The 16,383-nt window shown below is 50.4% G+C and overlaps 1 long non-coding RNA gene across 1 annotated transcript; it reads left to right on the top strand.

Moving 5' to 3' along the window:
• The first annotated feature begins 235 nt into the window (after positions 1-235).
• Positions 236-8,326, top strand: LOC147645981 (uncharacterized). The gene is made up of 5 exons (XR_015282037.1): positions 236-2,770; positions 2,865-3,098; positions 3,390-5,924; positions 6,019-6,252; positions 6,544-8,326. It is a non-coding gene; the product is annotated as an uncharacterized LOC147645981 (long non-coding RNA).
• Positions 8,327-16,383: the final 8,057 nt, after the last annotated feature.

Below are 16,383 nucleotides of genomic sequence, written 5' to 3'. Positions count from 1 at the left end.
GGCACTTCCTGCTCAGGGACACGCTAGCCCATGCACTGGATTCTGCTGGCCATCCCTGGCCTGGCCTGGGCTTGCTGTGGGCCACACAAGCCCTGTTCCAGTGCCTGGGCCACAGCCCCCAGCCAGGCTCCCTTCTGGCAGCAGAGTCCCACTGGGCCAGTGTCCCAGCCCGGCAGCACATGGAACACCCTTCCGTGCCTGACTGCACTGACCGTGCTACTTGTTTTTCTTCCAGGACTTAGGGACATCACAGACACAGATGCCACCCTGCTGTACATGCGTTTTACAGTTGTTGTGTTCAGGATAGAGGTTTTAGAGTTTGTTTAAGTTGTCTGTAAATACGTTTCATAGAGTTTTGTTAGAGCTGTTCTCAGGTAAATAGGTTCTATAGTTTGTTGTTGTTGTTGTTGTTGTTGTTGTTGTTGTTACCAATATTCTTACAGTGTAAATATGTGGTGTAGTTCATTCTTGTTCCTTTTCTTCTACAGATAAACAGTCTTTGATTTTCACACCCCAGTTCTCTTTGCATTTTCCTCGGGCACATTTGCAAAGCTGTGGGTTCTTTCGGGAACAATGTTTGCAGGACTCTAAAAAGAGTATCAAAACCGCTCTGCCACACTCTCCGCTGCTGCTGCTGCCCCAAAAAGCACTGGCTGGCTTTGCTCACACAATCACAGTTGTGGTGGCATTTCTACCACACCACAGGACAGCGATGTTTTCCCTCTTCTCCTGGAAATACCTACAGCACTTGTGGGTAGCAAGGCAAACATGAGCCTCTTCTAGTGGCCCTTGAAATTGGACATGTGAAATGAGGCACACAAAGCCACAGGCCAGCTGAACCTGGCATCTCTCAATGGGTCTTTACATTCTTCCCAGGAAGATGAATGGCAATCACTATTTTGGCAGGGAGGAAAGTGCATCAGCTAGCAATTTGCTGTAGAAAATGTGCTTTCTGCTCCTCTCACAGCCAAAACTCCTACCCATTTCTTGGAAGTCCTTCTTAGATAAGGACCGTGTTCAACTGAGTGACAGTGAAGCCAAATGGCAATGCCGCAATCAATTGTCCTGTACACAATCTCCTTCATCCACGTGGAAGGTTACTCACGGGCACACAAGAGGACGGAAGAAACCCAAATGCATCGTTGGACATCATAAAGTCAGACGTGTTGAGGGATGAAGAAATCTTGCAGAGATATGGAAAGCTGCCCTGAAAACCCAGTTCGGGGAGAGCCTGAGCTCTTTTGTGCTTCTAGGCCTGAAGATGCTCAGCGCCTTTCCCAGATGCTCAGCAGGCAGTAGGATTGTGCCTGAATCTGGCTCTGGAAATGCCAGTGCCTCAACTGAGAGCTGTGGCAATGATTTCCATTGCATGGAGAGGGGCCACAGTCCTGCAAGAGTCTTTCAGCAGAGCAAACAGCAGCCTGGAGGGTGGGCAGTGCTCCATCTGGACCACTGCATGCTCATCCTTCACCACAATGCAGAGCTGCCATGGATCACTTTTTCCATTTCTGCTGTTGGATATGTTTTGGAGAAGTTGTTCTAGGTGGCTTTGGATGGTGATCCAAGTAGGAAGCAGCCATTCGCCTGCTGTGATATCCTTACAACTAGTCCTAACTTCTCATTGCCTTTGGTTTGATTGGGGGTGTTTTATCTGTTTGTTTGATTGGTTTCTTTGGGTTGGTTTCTTTGTGTTTTTCTCTCTTTTGCTTGGAGTTTCTTTTCCTTTTTTAGAAATGACTGGTGAAGTTGGCACAACCAAACTCCAGAAAACGTAAAGCAGGCTTGACTTTCCAGAAATTGCTTTTGGCTGGCTTTAGCTGCATTCCCCAGGATCACGATCAGCAGTAGATATTTGCAGGTTTTGCTCTGCATCCTCAGCCTGCCCAGATGTTGTTCAGTGTTTCAGCAGTGGAGAAGACGATGGATATTTTGCTAAACCTCCTTTCAAACAACAAAACTTGGGTTAGCACGACAGAAAAGAAGAGAAGAAAATCCTCGCCAGTTAGAACAGAGCCAGAGTCCCACCATTTCCCCCTCCACTTCTCTTTCTTTTCTACATTTAGAGGTAAAGCTTCCATCTCCAAAAGCTTCCATCTCTCACTTCCTGATGTAGCCATTTGCTACCCTTTAGCCTTGACTGCCACGCATCGGACTGCTGTCCGTGTGGGGCTGGGGATGCTCAGCCTGGAAAGAGAAGGGGGCTGGCGAGGCCTCCCTGCAGCTCTAGGAAAGATGGGCACAGAGAGGAGAAGCCTTTCAATTCCAGGAGTGAGCTTGAAGTTGGATCTAATGAAGCTGCTCTTTTCCACTCAGGCTGCTGGGCCACTGGCCCAGGCTGTGCACAGAGGCTGGGGATGCTCCATCCTTGGCAACATCCAAGGCCAGCTGGGAGCGGGGCTCTGAGCAACCTATTCTGGGCGAAGATTGCTCCGCTTGGAACAAGATGGTCTTTAGGGTCCCTTCCAAGCCCAAGCACCCAGGGATTCCATCATTCATTCTACGGTCTCCGTTGTCCACTTCAGCCTGGGCCTCAACTCCTGGCGGTGATGTCACAGTGCACGCTCCAGCTAGAACTTCCACCATCCAGCAACGGCCACAACACAACCCTTGGCTCCTTGTGCCAGCACGCTCTTCATTCACCCTGCTCCAAGCCTACCCCTGTCACCTTGTTGCCACCTGCTCCCTGATTCCCCCAGCAGTCCCCAAAGCTCCCCATCGCTTGGATTTTGCTCTCCATCCCTGCAGGATGTCTGCATTTGTTCCAAAAGAGGTATGGTGCTATTCCACGGAGGCGGACACCTCGCAGCTGCCTGGCTGGGCTGGAGCTCTGTGGGACAGGCTGGGAAATTTTGCTACCTCTGCAGGCTGGCACAGACGGAGAGGAGGAGACGGACGTCGATACACAGACTGATAGAGAAGAAGCCATGGAAGTGGACGGAGAGGATAGTGGAGAGGAAGAGATGGATGTGGATATGTACGAGACAGAGGAAGAGATGGAGGTGGAAACGAAAGATTCTATTGAAGAGATGGATATTGATCTAAAAGACAAGGAGGAAGACATGGTCTTGGGATGAAGACCGATGCCAGCAGCAGAACAGGCAGGTGCTCCCCACAGGCAGAGTGGGGCCCCTGCTGCCAGCCTGGGGCCGGGCTGGGCACTTCCTGCTCAGGGACACGCTAGCCCATGCACTGGATTCTGCTGGCCATCCCTGGCCTGGCCTGGGCTTGCTGTGGGCCACACAAGCCCTGTTCCAGTGCCTGGGCCACAGCCCCCAGCCAGGCTCCCTTCTGGCAGCAGAGTCCCACTGGGCCAGTGTCCCAGCCCGGCAGCACATGGAACACCCTTCCGTGCCTGACTGCACTGACCGTGCTACTTGTTTTTCTTCCAGGACTTAGGGACATCACAGACACAGATGCCACCCTGCTGTACATGCGTTTTACAGTTGTTGTGTTCAGGATAGAGGTTTTAGAGTTTGTTTAAGTTGTCTGTAAATACGTTTCATAGAGTTTTGTTAGAGCTGTTCTCAGGTAAATAGGTTCTATAGTTTGTTGTTGTTGTTGTTGTTGTTGTTGTTGTTGTTACCAATATTCTTACAGTGTAAATATGTGGTGTAGTTCATTCTTGTTCCTTTTCTTCTACAGATAAACAGTCTTTGATTTTCACACCCCAGTTCTCTTTGCATTTTCCTCGGGCACATTTGCAAAGCTGTGGGTTCTTTCGGGAACAATGTTTGCAGGACTCTAAAAAGAGTATCAAAACCGCTCTGCCACACTCTCCGCTGCTGCTGCTGCCCCAAAAAGCACTGGCTGGCTTTGCTCACACAATCACAGTTGTGGTGGCATTTCTACCACACCACAGGACAGCGATGTTTTCCCTCTTCTCCTGGAAATACCTACAGCACTTGTGGGTAGCAAGGCAAACATGAGCCTCTTCTAGTGGCCCTTGAAATTGGACATGTGAAATGAGGCACACAAAGCCACAGGCCAGCTGAACCTGGCATCTCTGAATGGGTCTTTACATTCTTCCCAGGAAGATGAATGGCAATCACTATTTTGGCAGGGAGGAAAGTGCATCAGCTAGCAATTTGCTGTAGAAAATGTGCTTTCTGCTCCTCTCACAGCCAAAACTCCTACCCATTTCTTGGAAGTCCTTCTTAGATAAGGACCGTGTTCAACTGAGTGACAGTGAAGCCAAATGGCAATGCCGCAATCAATTGTCCTGTACACAATCTCCTTCATCCACGTGGAAGGTTACTCACGGGCACACAAGAGGACGGAAGAAACCCAAATGCATCGTTGGACATCATAAAGTCAGACGTGTTGAGGGATGAAGAAATCTTGCAGAGATATGGAAAGCTGCCCTGAAAACCCAGTTCGGGGAGAGCCTGAGCTCTTTTGTGCTTCTAGGCCTGAAGATGCTCAGCGCCTTTCCCAGATGCTCAGCAGGCAGTAGGATTGTGCCTGAATCTGGCTCTGGAAATGCCAGTGCCTCAACTGAGAGCTGTGGCAATGATTTCCATTGCATGGAGAGGGGCCACAGTCCTGCAAGAGTCTTTCAGCAGAGCAAACAGCAGCCTGGAGGGTGGGCAGTGCTGCATCTGGACCACTGCATGCTCATCCTTCACCACAATGCAGAGCTGCCATGGATCACTTTTTCCATTTCTGCTGTTGGATATGTTTTGGAGAAGTTGTTCTAGGTGGCTTTGGATGGTGATCCAAGTAGGAAGCAGCCATTCGCCTGCTGTGATATCCTTACAACTAGTCCTAACTTCTCATTGCCTTTGGTTTGATTGGGGGTGTTTTATCTGTTTGTTTGATTGGTTTCTTTGGGTTGGTTTCTTTGTGTTTTTCTCTCTTTTGCTTGGAGTTTCTTTTCCTTTTTTAGAAATGACTGGTGAAGTTGGCACAACCAAACTCCAGAAAACGTAAAGCAGGCTTGACTTTCCAGAAATTGCTTTTGGCTGGCTTTAGCTGCATTCCCCAGGATCACGATCAGCAGTAGATATTTGCAGGTTTTGCTCTGCATCCTCAGCCTGCCCAGATGTTGTTCAGTGTTTCAGCAGTGGAGAAGACGATGGATATTTTGCTAAACCTCCTTTCAAACAACAAAACTTGGGTTAGCACGACAGAAAAGAAGAGAAGAAAATCCTCGCCAGTTAGAACAGAGCCAGAGTCCCACCATTTCCCCCTCCACTTCTCTTTCTTTTCTACATTTAGAGGTAAAGCTTCCATCTCCAAAAGCTTCCATCTCTCACTTCCTGATGTAGCCATTTGCTACCCTTTAGCCTTGACTGCCACGCATCGGACTGCTGTCCGTGTGGGGCTGGGGATGCTCAGCCTGGAAAGAGAAGGGGGCTGGCGAGGCCTCCCTGCAGCTCTAGGAAAGATGGGCACAGAGAGGAGAAGCCTTTCAATTCCAGGAGTGAGCTTGAAGTTGGATCTAATGAAGCTGCTCTTTTCCACTCAGGCTGCTGGGCCACTGGCCCAGGCTGTGCACAGAGGCTGGGGATGCTCCATCCTTGGCAACATCCAAGGCCAGCTGGGAGCGGGGCTCTGAGCAACCTATTCTGGGCGAAGATTGCTCCGCTTGGAACAAGATGGTCTTTAGGGTCCCTTCCAAGCCCAAGCACCCAGGGATTCCATCATTCATTCTACGGTCTCCGTTGTCCACTTCAGCCTGGGCCTCAACTCCTGGCGGTGATGTCACAGTGCACGCTCCAGCTAGAACTTCCAGCATCCAGCAACGGCCACAACACAACCCTTGGCTCCTTGTGCCAGCACGCTCTTCATTCACCCTGCTCCAAGCCTACCCCTGTCACCTTGTTGCCACCTGCTCCCTGATTCCCCCAGCAGTCCCCAAAGCTCCCCATCGCTTGGATTTTGCTCTCCATCCCTGCAGGATGTCTGCATTTGTTCCAAAAGAGGTATGGTGCTATTCCACGGAGGCGGACACCTCGCAGCTGCCTGGCTGGGCTGGAGCTCTGTGGGACAGGCTGGGAAATTTTGCTACCTCTGCAGGCTGGCACAGACGGAGAGGAGGAGACGGACGTCGATACACAGACTGATAGAGAAGAAGCCATGGAAGTGGACGGAGAGGATAGTGGAGAGGAAGAGATGGATGTGGATATGTACGAGACAGAGGAAGAGATGGAGGTGGAAACGAAAGATTCTATTGAAGAGATGGATATTGATCTAAAAGACAAGGAGGAAGACATGGTCTTGGGATGAAGACCGATGCCAGCAGCAGAACAGGCAGGTGCTCCCCACAGGCAGAGTGGGGCCCCTGCTGCCAGCCTGGGGCCGGGCTGGGCACTTCCTGCTCAGGGACACGCTAGCCCATGCACTGGATTCTGCTGGCCATCCCTGGCCTGGCCTGGGCTTGCTGTGGGCCACACAAGCCCTGTTCCAGTGCCTGGGCCACAGCCCCCAGCCAGGCTCCCTTCTGGCAGCAGAGTCCCACTGGGCCAGTGTCCCAGCCCGGCAGCACATGGAACACCCTTCCGTGCCTGACTGCACTGACCGTGCTACTTGTTTTTCTTCCAGGACTTAGGGACATCACAGACACAGATGCCACCCTGCTGTACATGCGTTTTACAGTTGTTGTGTTCAGGATAGAGGTTTTAGAGTTTGTTTAAGTTGTCTGTAAATACGTTTCATAGAGTTTTGTTAGAGCTGTTCTCAGGTAAATAGGTTCTATAGTTTGTTGTTGTTGTTGTTGTTGTTGTTGTTACCAATATTCTTACAGTGTAAATATGTGGTGTAGTTCATTCTTGTTCCTTTTCTTCTACAGATAAACAGTCTTTGATTTTCACACCCCAGTTCTCTTTGCATTTTCCTCGGGCACATTTGCAAAGCTGTGGGTTCTTTCGGGAACAATGTTTGCAGGACTCTAAAAAGAGTATCAAAACCGCTCTGCCACACTCTCCGCTGCTGCTGCTGCCCCAAAAAGCACTGGCTGGCTTTGCTCACACAATCACAGTTGTGGTGGCATTTCTACCACACCACAGGACAGCGATGTTTTCCCTCTTCTCCTGGAAATACCTACAGCACTTGTGGGTAGCAAGGCAAACATGAGCCTCTTCTAGTGGCCCTTGAAATTGGACATGTGAAATGAGGCACACAAAGCCACAGGCCAGCTGAACCTGGCATCTCTGAATGGGTCTTTACATTCTTCCCAGGAAGATGAATGGCAATCACTATTTTGGCAGGGAGGAAAGTGCATCAGCTAGCAATTTGCTGTAGAAAATGTGCTTTCTGCTCCTCTCACAGCCAAAACTCCTACCCATTTCTTGGAAGTCCTTCTTAGATAAGGACCGTGTTCAACTGAGTGACAGTGAAGCCAAATGGCAATGCCGCAATCAATTGTCCTGTACACAATCTCCTTCATCCACGTGGAAGGTTACTCACGGGCACACAAGAGGACGGAAGAAACCCAAATGCATCGTTGGACATCATAAAGTCAGACGTGTTGAGGGATGAAGAAATCTTGCAGAGATATGGAAAGCTGCCCTGAAAACCCAGTTCGGGGAGAGCCTGAGCTCTTTTGTGCTTCTAGGCCTGAAGATGCTCAGCGCCTTTCCCAGATGCTCAGCAGGCAGTAGGATTGTGCCTGAATCTGGCTCTGGAAATGCCAGTGCCTCAACTGAGAGCTGTGGCAATGATTTCCATTGCATGGAGAGGGGCCACAGTCCTGCAAGAGTCTTTCAGCAGAGCAAACAGCAGCCTGGAGGGTGGGCAGTGCTCCATCTGGACCACTGCATGCTCATCCTTCACCACAATGCAGAGCTGCCATGGATCACTTTTTCCATTTCTGCTGTTGGATATGTTTTGGAGAAGTTGTTCTAGGTGGCTTTGGATGGTGATCCAAGTAGGAAGCAGCCATTCGCCTGCTGTGATATCCTTACAACTAGTCCTAACTTCTCATTGCCTTTGGTTTGATTGGGGGTGTTTTATCTGTTTGTTTGATTGGTTTCTTTGGGTTGGTTTCTTTGTGTTTTTCTCTCTTTTGCTTGGAGTTTCTTTTCCTTTTTTAGAAATGACTGGTGAAGTTGGCACAACCAAACTCCAGAAAACGTAAAGCAGGCTTGACTTTCCAGAAATTGCTTTTGGCTGGCTTTAGCTGCATTCCCCAGGATCACGATCAGCAGTAGATATTTGCAGGTTTTGCTCTGCATCCTCAGCCTGCCCAGATGTTGTTCAGTGTTTCAGCAGTGGAGAAGACGATGGATATTTTGCTAAACCTCCTTTCAAACAACAAAACTTGGGTTAGCACGACAGAAAAGAAGAGAAGAAAATCCTCGCCAGTTAGAACAGAGCCAGAGTCCCACCATTTCCCCCTCCACTTCTCTTTCTTTTCTACATTTAGAGGTAAAGCTTCCATCTCCAAAAGCTTCCATCTCTCACTTCCTGATGTAGCCATTTGCTACCCTTTAGCCTTGACTGCCACGCATCGGACTGCTGTCCGTGTGGGGCTGGGGATGCTCAGCCTGGAAAGAGAAGGGGGCTGGCGAGGCCTCCCTGCAGCTCTAGGAAAGATGGGCACAGAGAGGAGAAGCCTTTCAATTCCAGGAGTGAGCTTGAAGTTGGATCTAATGAAGCTGCTCTTTTCCACTCAGGCTGCTGGGCCACTGGCCCAGGCTGTGCACAGAGGCTGGGGATGCTCCATCCTTGGCAACATCCAAGGCCAGCTGGGAGCGGGGCTCTGAGCAACCTATTCTGGGCGAAGATTGCTCCGCTTGGAACAAGATGGTCTTTAGGGTCCCTTCCAAGCCCAAGCACCCAGGGATTCCATCATTCATTCTACGGTCTCCGTTGTCCACTTCAGCCTGGGCCTCAACTCCTGGCGGTGATGTCACAGTGCACGCTCCAGCTAGAACTTCCAGCATCCAGCAACGGCCACAACACAACCCTTGGCTCCTTGTGCCAGCACGCTCTTCATTCACCCTGCTCCAAGCCTACCCCTGTCACCTTGTTGCCACCTGCTCCCTGATTCCCCCAGCAGTCCCCAAAGCTCCCCATCGCTTGGATTTTGCTCTCCATCCCTGCAGGATGTCTGCATTTGTTCCAAAAGAGGTATGGTGCTATTCCACGGAGGCGGACACCTCGCAGCTGCCTGGCTGGGCTGGAGCTCTGTGGGACAGGCTGGGAAATTTTGCTACCTCTGCAGGCTGGCACAGACGGAGAGGAGGAGACGGACGTCGATACACAGACTGATAGAGAAGAAGCCATGGAAGTGGACGGAGAGGATAGTGGAGAGGAAGAGATGGATGTGGATATGTACGAGACAGAGGAAGAGATGGAGGTGGAAACGAAAGATTCTATTGAAGAGATGGATATTGATCTAAAAGACAAGGAGGAAGACATGGTCTTGGGATGAAGACCGATGCCAGCAGCAGAACAGGCAGGTGCTCCCCACAGGCAGAGTGGGGCCCCTGCTGCCAGCCTGGGGCCGGGCTGGGCACTTCCTGCTCAGGGACACGCTAGCCCATGCACTGGATTCTGCTGGCCATCCCTGGCCTGGCCTGGGCTTGCTGTGGGCCACACAAGCCCTGTTCCAGTGCCTGGGCCACAGCCCCCAGCCAGGCTCCCTTCTGGCAGCAGAGTCCCACTGGGCCAGTGTCCCAGCCCGGCAGCACATGGAACACCCTTCCGTGCCTGACTGCACTGACCGTGCTACTTGTTTTTCTTCCAGGACTTAGGGACATCACAGACACAGATGCCACCCTGCTGTACATGCGTTTTACAGTTGTTGTGTTCAGGATAGAGGTTTTAGAGTTTGTTTAAGTTGTCTGTAAATACGTTTCATAGAGTTTTGTTAGAGCTGTTCTCAGGTAAATAGGTTCTATAGTTTGTTGTTGTTGTTGTTGTTGTTGTTGTTGTTGTTACCAATATTCTTACAGTGTAAATATGTGGTGTAGTTCATTCTTGTTCCTTTTCTTCTACAGATAAACAGTCTTTGATTTTCACACCCCAGTTCTCTTTGCATTTTCCTCGGGCACATTTGCAAAGCTGTGGGTTCTTTCGGGAACAATGTTTGCAGGACTCTAAAAAGAGTATCAAAACCGCTCTGCCACACTCTCCGCTGCTGCTGCTGCCCCAAAAAGCACTGGCTGGCTTTGCTCACACAATCACAGTTGTGGTGGCATTTCTACCACACCACAGGACAGCGATGTTTTCCCTCTTCTCCTGGAAATACCTACAGCACTTGTGGGTAGCAAGGCAAACATGAGCCTCTTCTAGTGGCCCTTGAAATTGGACATGTGAAATGAGGCACACAAAGCCACAGGCCAGCTGAACCTGGCATCTCTGAATGGGTCTTTACATTCTTCCCAGGAAGATGAATGGCAATCACTATTTTGGCAGGGAGGAAAGTGCATCAGCTAGCAATTTGCTGTAGAAAATGTGCTTTCTGCTCCTCTCACAGCCAAAACTCCTACCCATTTCTTGGAAGTCCTTCTTAGATAAGGACCGTGTTCAACTGAGTGACAGTGAAGCCAAATGGCAATACCGCAATCAATTGTCCTGTACACAATCTCCTTCATCCACGTGGAAGGTTACTCACGGGCACACAAGAGGACGGAAGAAACCCAAATGCATCGTTGGACATCATAAAGTCAGACGTGTTGAGGGATGAAGAAATCTTGCAGAGATATGGAAAGCTGCCCTGAAAACCCAGTTCGGGGAGAGCCTGAGCTCTTTTGTGCTTCTAGGCCTGAAGATGCTCAGCGCCTTTCCCAGATGCTCAGCAGGCAGTAGGATTGTGCCTGAATCTGGCTCTGGAAATGCCAGTGCCTCAACTGAGAGCTGTGGCAATGATTTCCATTGCATGGAGAGGGGCCACAGTCCTGCAAGAGTCTTTCAGCAGAGCAAACAGCAGCCTGGAGGGTGGGCAGTGCTCCATCTGGACCACTGCATGCTCATCCTTCACCACAATGCAGAGCTGCCATGGATCACTTTTTCCATTTCTGCTGTTGGATATGTTTTGGAGAAGTTGTTCTAGGTGGCTTTGGATGGTGATCCAAGTAGGAAGCAGCCATTCGCCTGCTGTGATATCCTTACAACTAGTCCTAACTTCTCATTGCCTTTGGTTTGATTGGGGGTGTTTTATCTGTTTGTTTGATTGGTTTCTTTGGGTTGGTTTCTTTGTGTTTTTCTCTCTTTTGCTTGGAGTTTCTTTTCCTTTTTTAGAAATGACTGGTGAAGTTGGCACAACCAAACTCCAGAAAACGTAAAGCAGGCTTGACTTTCCAGAAATTGCTTTTGGCTGGCTTTAGCTGCATTCCCCAGGATCACGATCAGCAGTAGATATTTGCAGGTTTTGCTCTGCATCCTCAGCCTGCCCAGATGTTGTTCAGTGTTTCAGCAGTGGAGAAGACGATGGATATTTTGCTAAACCTCCTTTCAAACAACAAAACTTGGGTTAGCACGACAGAAAAGAAGAGAAGAAAATCCTCGCCAGTTAGAACAGAGCCAGAGTCCCACCATTTCCCCCTCCACTTCTCTTTCTTTTCTACATTTAGAGGTAAAGCTTCCATCTCCAAAAGCTTCCATCTCTCACTTCCTGATGTAGCCATTTGCTACCCTTTAGCCTTGACTGCCACGCATCGGACTGCTGTCCGTGTGGGGCTGGGGATGCTCAGCCTGGAAAGAGAAGGGGGCTGGCGAGGCCTCCCTGCAGCTCTAGGAAAGATGGGCACAGAGAGGAGAAGCCTTTCAATTCCAGGAGTGAGCTTGAAGTTGGATCTAATGAAGCTGCTCTTTTCCACTCAGGCTGCTGGGCCACTGGCCCAGGCTGTGCACAGAGGCTGGGGATGCTCCATCCTTGGCAACATCCAAGGCCAGCTGGGAGCGGGGCTCTGAGCAACCTATTCTGGGCGAAGATTGCTCCGCTTGGAACAAGATGGTCTTTAGGGTCCCTTCCAAGCCCAAGCACCCAGGGATTCCATCATTCATTCTACGGTCTCCGTTGTCCACTTCAGCCTGGGCCTCAACTCCTGGCGGTGATGTCACAGTGCACGCTCCAGCTAGAACTTCCAGCATCCAGCAACGGCCACAACACAACCCTTGGCTCCTTGTGCCAGCACGCTCTTCATTCACCCTGCTCCAAGCCTACCCCTGTCACCTTGTTGCCACCTGCTCCCTGATTCCCCCAGCAGTCCCCAAAGCTCCCCATCGCTTGGATTTTGCTCTCCATCCCTGCAGGATGTCTGCATTTGTTCCAAAAGAGGTATGGTGCTATTCCACGGAGGCGGACACCTCGCAGCTGCCTGGCTGGGCTGGAGCTCTGTGGGACAGGCTGGGAAATTTTGCTACCTCTGCAGGCTGGCACAGACGGAGAGGAGGAGACGGACGTCGATACACAGACTGATAGAGAAGAAGCCATGGAAGTGGACGGAGAGGATAGTGGAGAGGAAGAGATGGATGTGGATATGTACGAGACAGAGGAAGAGATGGAGGTGGAAACGAAAGATTCTATTGAAGAGATGGATATTGATCTAAAAGACAAGGAGGAAGACATGGTCTTGGGATGAAGACCGATGCCAGCAGCAGAACAGGCAGGTGCTCCCCACAGGCAGAGTGGGGCCCCTGCTGCCAGCCTGGGGCCGGGCTGGGCACTTCCTGCTCAGGGACACGCTAGCCCATGCACTGGATTCTGCTGGCCATCCCTGGCCTGGCCTGGGCTTGCTGTGGGCCACACAAGCCCTGTTCCAGTGCCTGGGCCACAGCCCCCAGCCAGGCTCCCTTCTGGCAGCAGAGTCCCACTGGGCCAGTGTCCCAGCCCGGCAGCACATGGAACACCCTTCCGTGCCTGACTGCACTGACCGTGCTACTTGTTTTTCTTCCAGGACTTAGGGACATCACAGACACAGATGCCACCCTGCTGTACATGCGTTTTACAGTTGTTGTGTTCAGGATAGAGGTTTTAGAGTTTGTTTAAGTTGTCTGTAAATACGTTTCATAGAGTTTTGTTAGAGCTGTTCTCAGGTAAATAGGTTCTATAGTTTGTTGTTGTTGTTGTTGTTGTTGTTGTTGTTGTTACCAATATTCTTACAGTGTAAATATGTGGTGTAGTTCATTCTTGTTCCTTTTCTTCTACAGATAAACAGTCTTTGATTTTCACACCCCAGTTCTCTTTGCATTTTCCTCGGGCACATTTGCAAAGCTGTGGGTTCTTTCGGGAACAATGTTTGCAGGACTCTAAAAAGAGTATCAAAACCGCTCTGCCACACTCTCCGCTGCTGCTGCTGCCCCAAAAAGCACTGGCTGGCTTTGCTCACACAATCACAGTTGTGGTGGCATTTCTACCACACCACAGGACAGCGATGTTTTCCCTCTTCTCCTGGAAATACCTACAGCACTTGTGGGTAGCAAGGCAAACATGAGCCTCTTCTAGTGGCCCTTGAAATTGGACATGTGAAATGAGGCACACAAAGCCACAGGCCAGCTGAACCTGGCATCTCTGAATGGGTCTTTACATTCTTCCCAGGAAGATGAATGGCAATCACTATTTTGGCAGGGAGGAAAGTGCATCAGCTAGCAATTTGCTGTAGAAAATGTGCTTTCTGCTCCTCTCACAGCCAAAACTCCTACCCATTTCTTGGAAGTCCTTCTTAGATAAGGACCGTGTTCAACTGAGTGACAGTGAAGCCAAATGGCAATACCGCAATCAATTGTCCTGTACACAATCTCCTTCATCCACGTGGAAGGTTACTCACGGGCACACAAGAGGACGGAAGAAACCCAAATGCATCGTTGGACATCATAAAGTCAGACGTGTTGAGGGATGAAGAAATCTTGCAGAGATATGGAAAGCTGCCCTGAAAACCCAGTTCGGGGAGAGCCTGAGCTCTTTTGTGCTTCTAGGCCTGAAGATGCTCAGCGCCTTTCCCAGATGCTCAGCAGGCAGTAGGATTGTGCCTGAATCTGGCTCTGGAAATGCCAGTGCCTCAACTGAGAGCTGTGGCAATGATTTCCATTGCCTGGAGAGGGGCCACAGTCCTGCAAGAGTCTTTCAGCAGAGCAAACAGCAGCCTGGAGGGTGGGCAGTGCTCCATCTGGACCACTGCATGCTCATCCTTCACCACAATGCAGAGCTGCCATGGATCACTTTTTCCATTTCTGCTGTTGGATATGTTTTGGAGAAGTTGTTCTAGGTGGCTTTGGATGGTGATCCAAGTAGGAAGCAGCCATTCGCCTGCTGTGATATCCTTACAACTAGTCCTAACTTCTCATTGCCTTTGGTTTGATTGGGGGTGTTTTATCTGTTTGTTTGATTGGTTTCTTTGGGTTGGTTTCTTTGTGTTTTTCTCTCTTTTGCTTGGAGTTTCTTTTCCTTTTTTAGAAATGACTGGTGAAGTTGGCACAACCAAACTCCAGAAAACGTAAAGCAGGCTTGACTTTCCAGAAATTGCTTTTGGCTGGCTTTAGCTGCATTCCCCAGGATCACGATCAGCAGTAGATATTTGCAGGTTTTGCTCTGCATCCTCAGCCTGCCCAGATGTTGTTCAGTGTTTCAGCAGTGGAGAAGACGATGGATATTTTGCTAAACCTCCTTTCAAACAACAAAACTTGGGTTAGCACGACAGAAAAGAAGAGAAGAAAATCCTCGCCAGTTAGAACAGAGCCAGAGTCCCACCATTTCCCCCTCCACTTCTCTTTCTTTTCTACATTTAGAGGTAAAGCTTCCATCTCCAAAAGCTTCCATCTCTCACTTCCTGATGTAGCCATTTGCTACCCTTTAGCCTTGACTGCCACGCATCGGACTGCTGTCCGTGTGGGGCTGGGGATGCTCAGCCTGGAAAGAGAAGGGGGCTGGCGAGGCCTCCCTGCAGCTCTAGGAAAGATGGGCACAGAGAGGAGAAGCCTTTCAATTCCAGGAGTGAGCTTGAAGTTGGATCTAATGAAGCTGCTCTTTTCCACTCAGGCTGCTGGGCCACTGGCCCAGGCTGTGCACAGAGGCCGGGGATGCTCCATCCTTGGCAACATCCAAGGCCAGCTGGGAGCGGGGCTCTGAGCAACCTATTCTGGGCGAAGATTGCTCCGCTTGGAACAAGATGGTCTTTAGGGTCCCTTCCAAGCCCAAGCACCCAGGGATTCCATCATTCATTCTACGGTCTCCGTTGTCCACTTCAGCCTGGGCCTCAACTCCTGGCGGTGATGTCACAGTGCACGCTCCAGCTAGAACTTCCAGCATCCAGCAACGGCCACAACACAACCCTTGGCTCCTTGTGCCAGCACGCTCTTCATTCACCCTGCTCCAAGCCTACCCCTGTCACCTTGTTGCCACCTGCTCCCTGATTCCCCCAGCAGTCCCCAAAGCTCCCCATCGCTTGGATTTTGCTCTCCATCCCTGCAGGATGTCTGCATTTGTTCCAAAAGAGCTATGGTGCTATTCCACGGAGGCGGACACCTCGCAGCTGCCTGGCTGGGCTGGAGCTCTGTGGGACAGGCTGGGAAATTTTGCTACCTCTGCAGGCTGGCACAGACGGAGAGGAGGAGACGGACGTCGATACACAGACTGATAGAGAAGAAGCCATGGAAGTGGACGGAGAGGATAGTGGAGAGGAAGAGATGGATGTGGATATGTACGAGACAGAGGAAGAGATGGAGGTGGAAACGAAAGATTCTATTGAAGAGATGGATATTGATCTAAAAGACAAGGAGGAAGACATGGTCTTGGGATGAAGACCGATGCCAGCAGCAGAACAGGCAGGTGCTCCCCACAGGCAGAGTGGGGCCCCTGCTGCCAGCCTGGGGCCGGGCTGGGCACTTCCTGCTCAGGGACACGCTAGCCCATGCACTGGATTCTGCTGGCCATCCCTGGCCTGGCCTGGGCTTGCTGTGGGCCACACAAGCCCTGTTCCAGTGCCTGGGCCACAGCCCCCAGCCAGGCTCCCTTCTGGCAGCCAGTGTCCCAGCCCGGCAGCACATGGAACACCCTTCCGTGCCTGACTGCACTGACCGTGCTACTTGTTTTTCTTCCAGGACTTAGGGACATCACAGACACAGATGCCACCCTGCTGTACATGCGTTTTACAGTTGTTGTGTTCAGGATAGAGGTTTTAGAGTTTGTTTAAGTTGTCTGTAAATACGTTTCATAGAGTTTTGTTAGAGCTGTTCTCAGGTAAATAGGTTCTATAGTTTGTTGTTGTTGTTGTTGTTGTTGTTGTTGTTGTTACCAATATTCTCACAGTGTAAATATGTGGTGTAGTTCATTCTTGTTCCTTTTCTTCTACAGATAAACAGTCTTTGATTTTCACACCCCAGTTCTCTTTGCATTTTCCTCGGGCACATTTGCAAAGCTGTGGGTTCTTTCGGGAACAATGTTTGCAGGACTCTAAAAAGAGTATCAAAACCGCTCTGCCACACTCTCCGCTGCTGCTG

This window comes from Cyanistes caeruleus, unplaced genomic scaffold (assembly GCF_971803275.1).
Source record: "Cyanistes caeruleus unplaced genomic scaffold, bCyaCae1.hap1.1 HAP1_SCAFFOLD_138, whole genome shotgun sequence".
Taxonomy (NCBI): Eukaryota; Metazoa; Chordata; class Aves; order Passeriformes; family Paridae; genus Cyanistes; species Cyanistes caeruleus.
The sequence above is the reverse complement of the archived record's forward strand: the minus strand, read 5'-3'. Positions and strand labels throughout refer to the sequence as shown.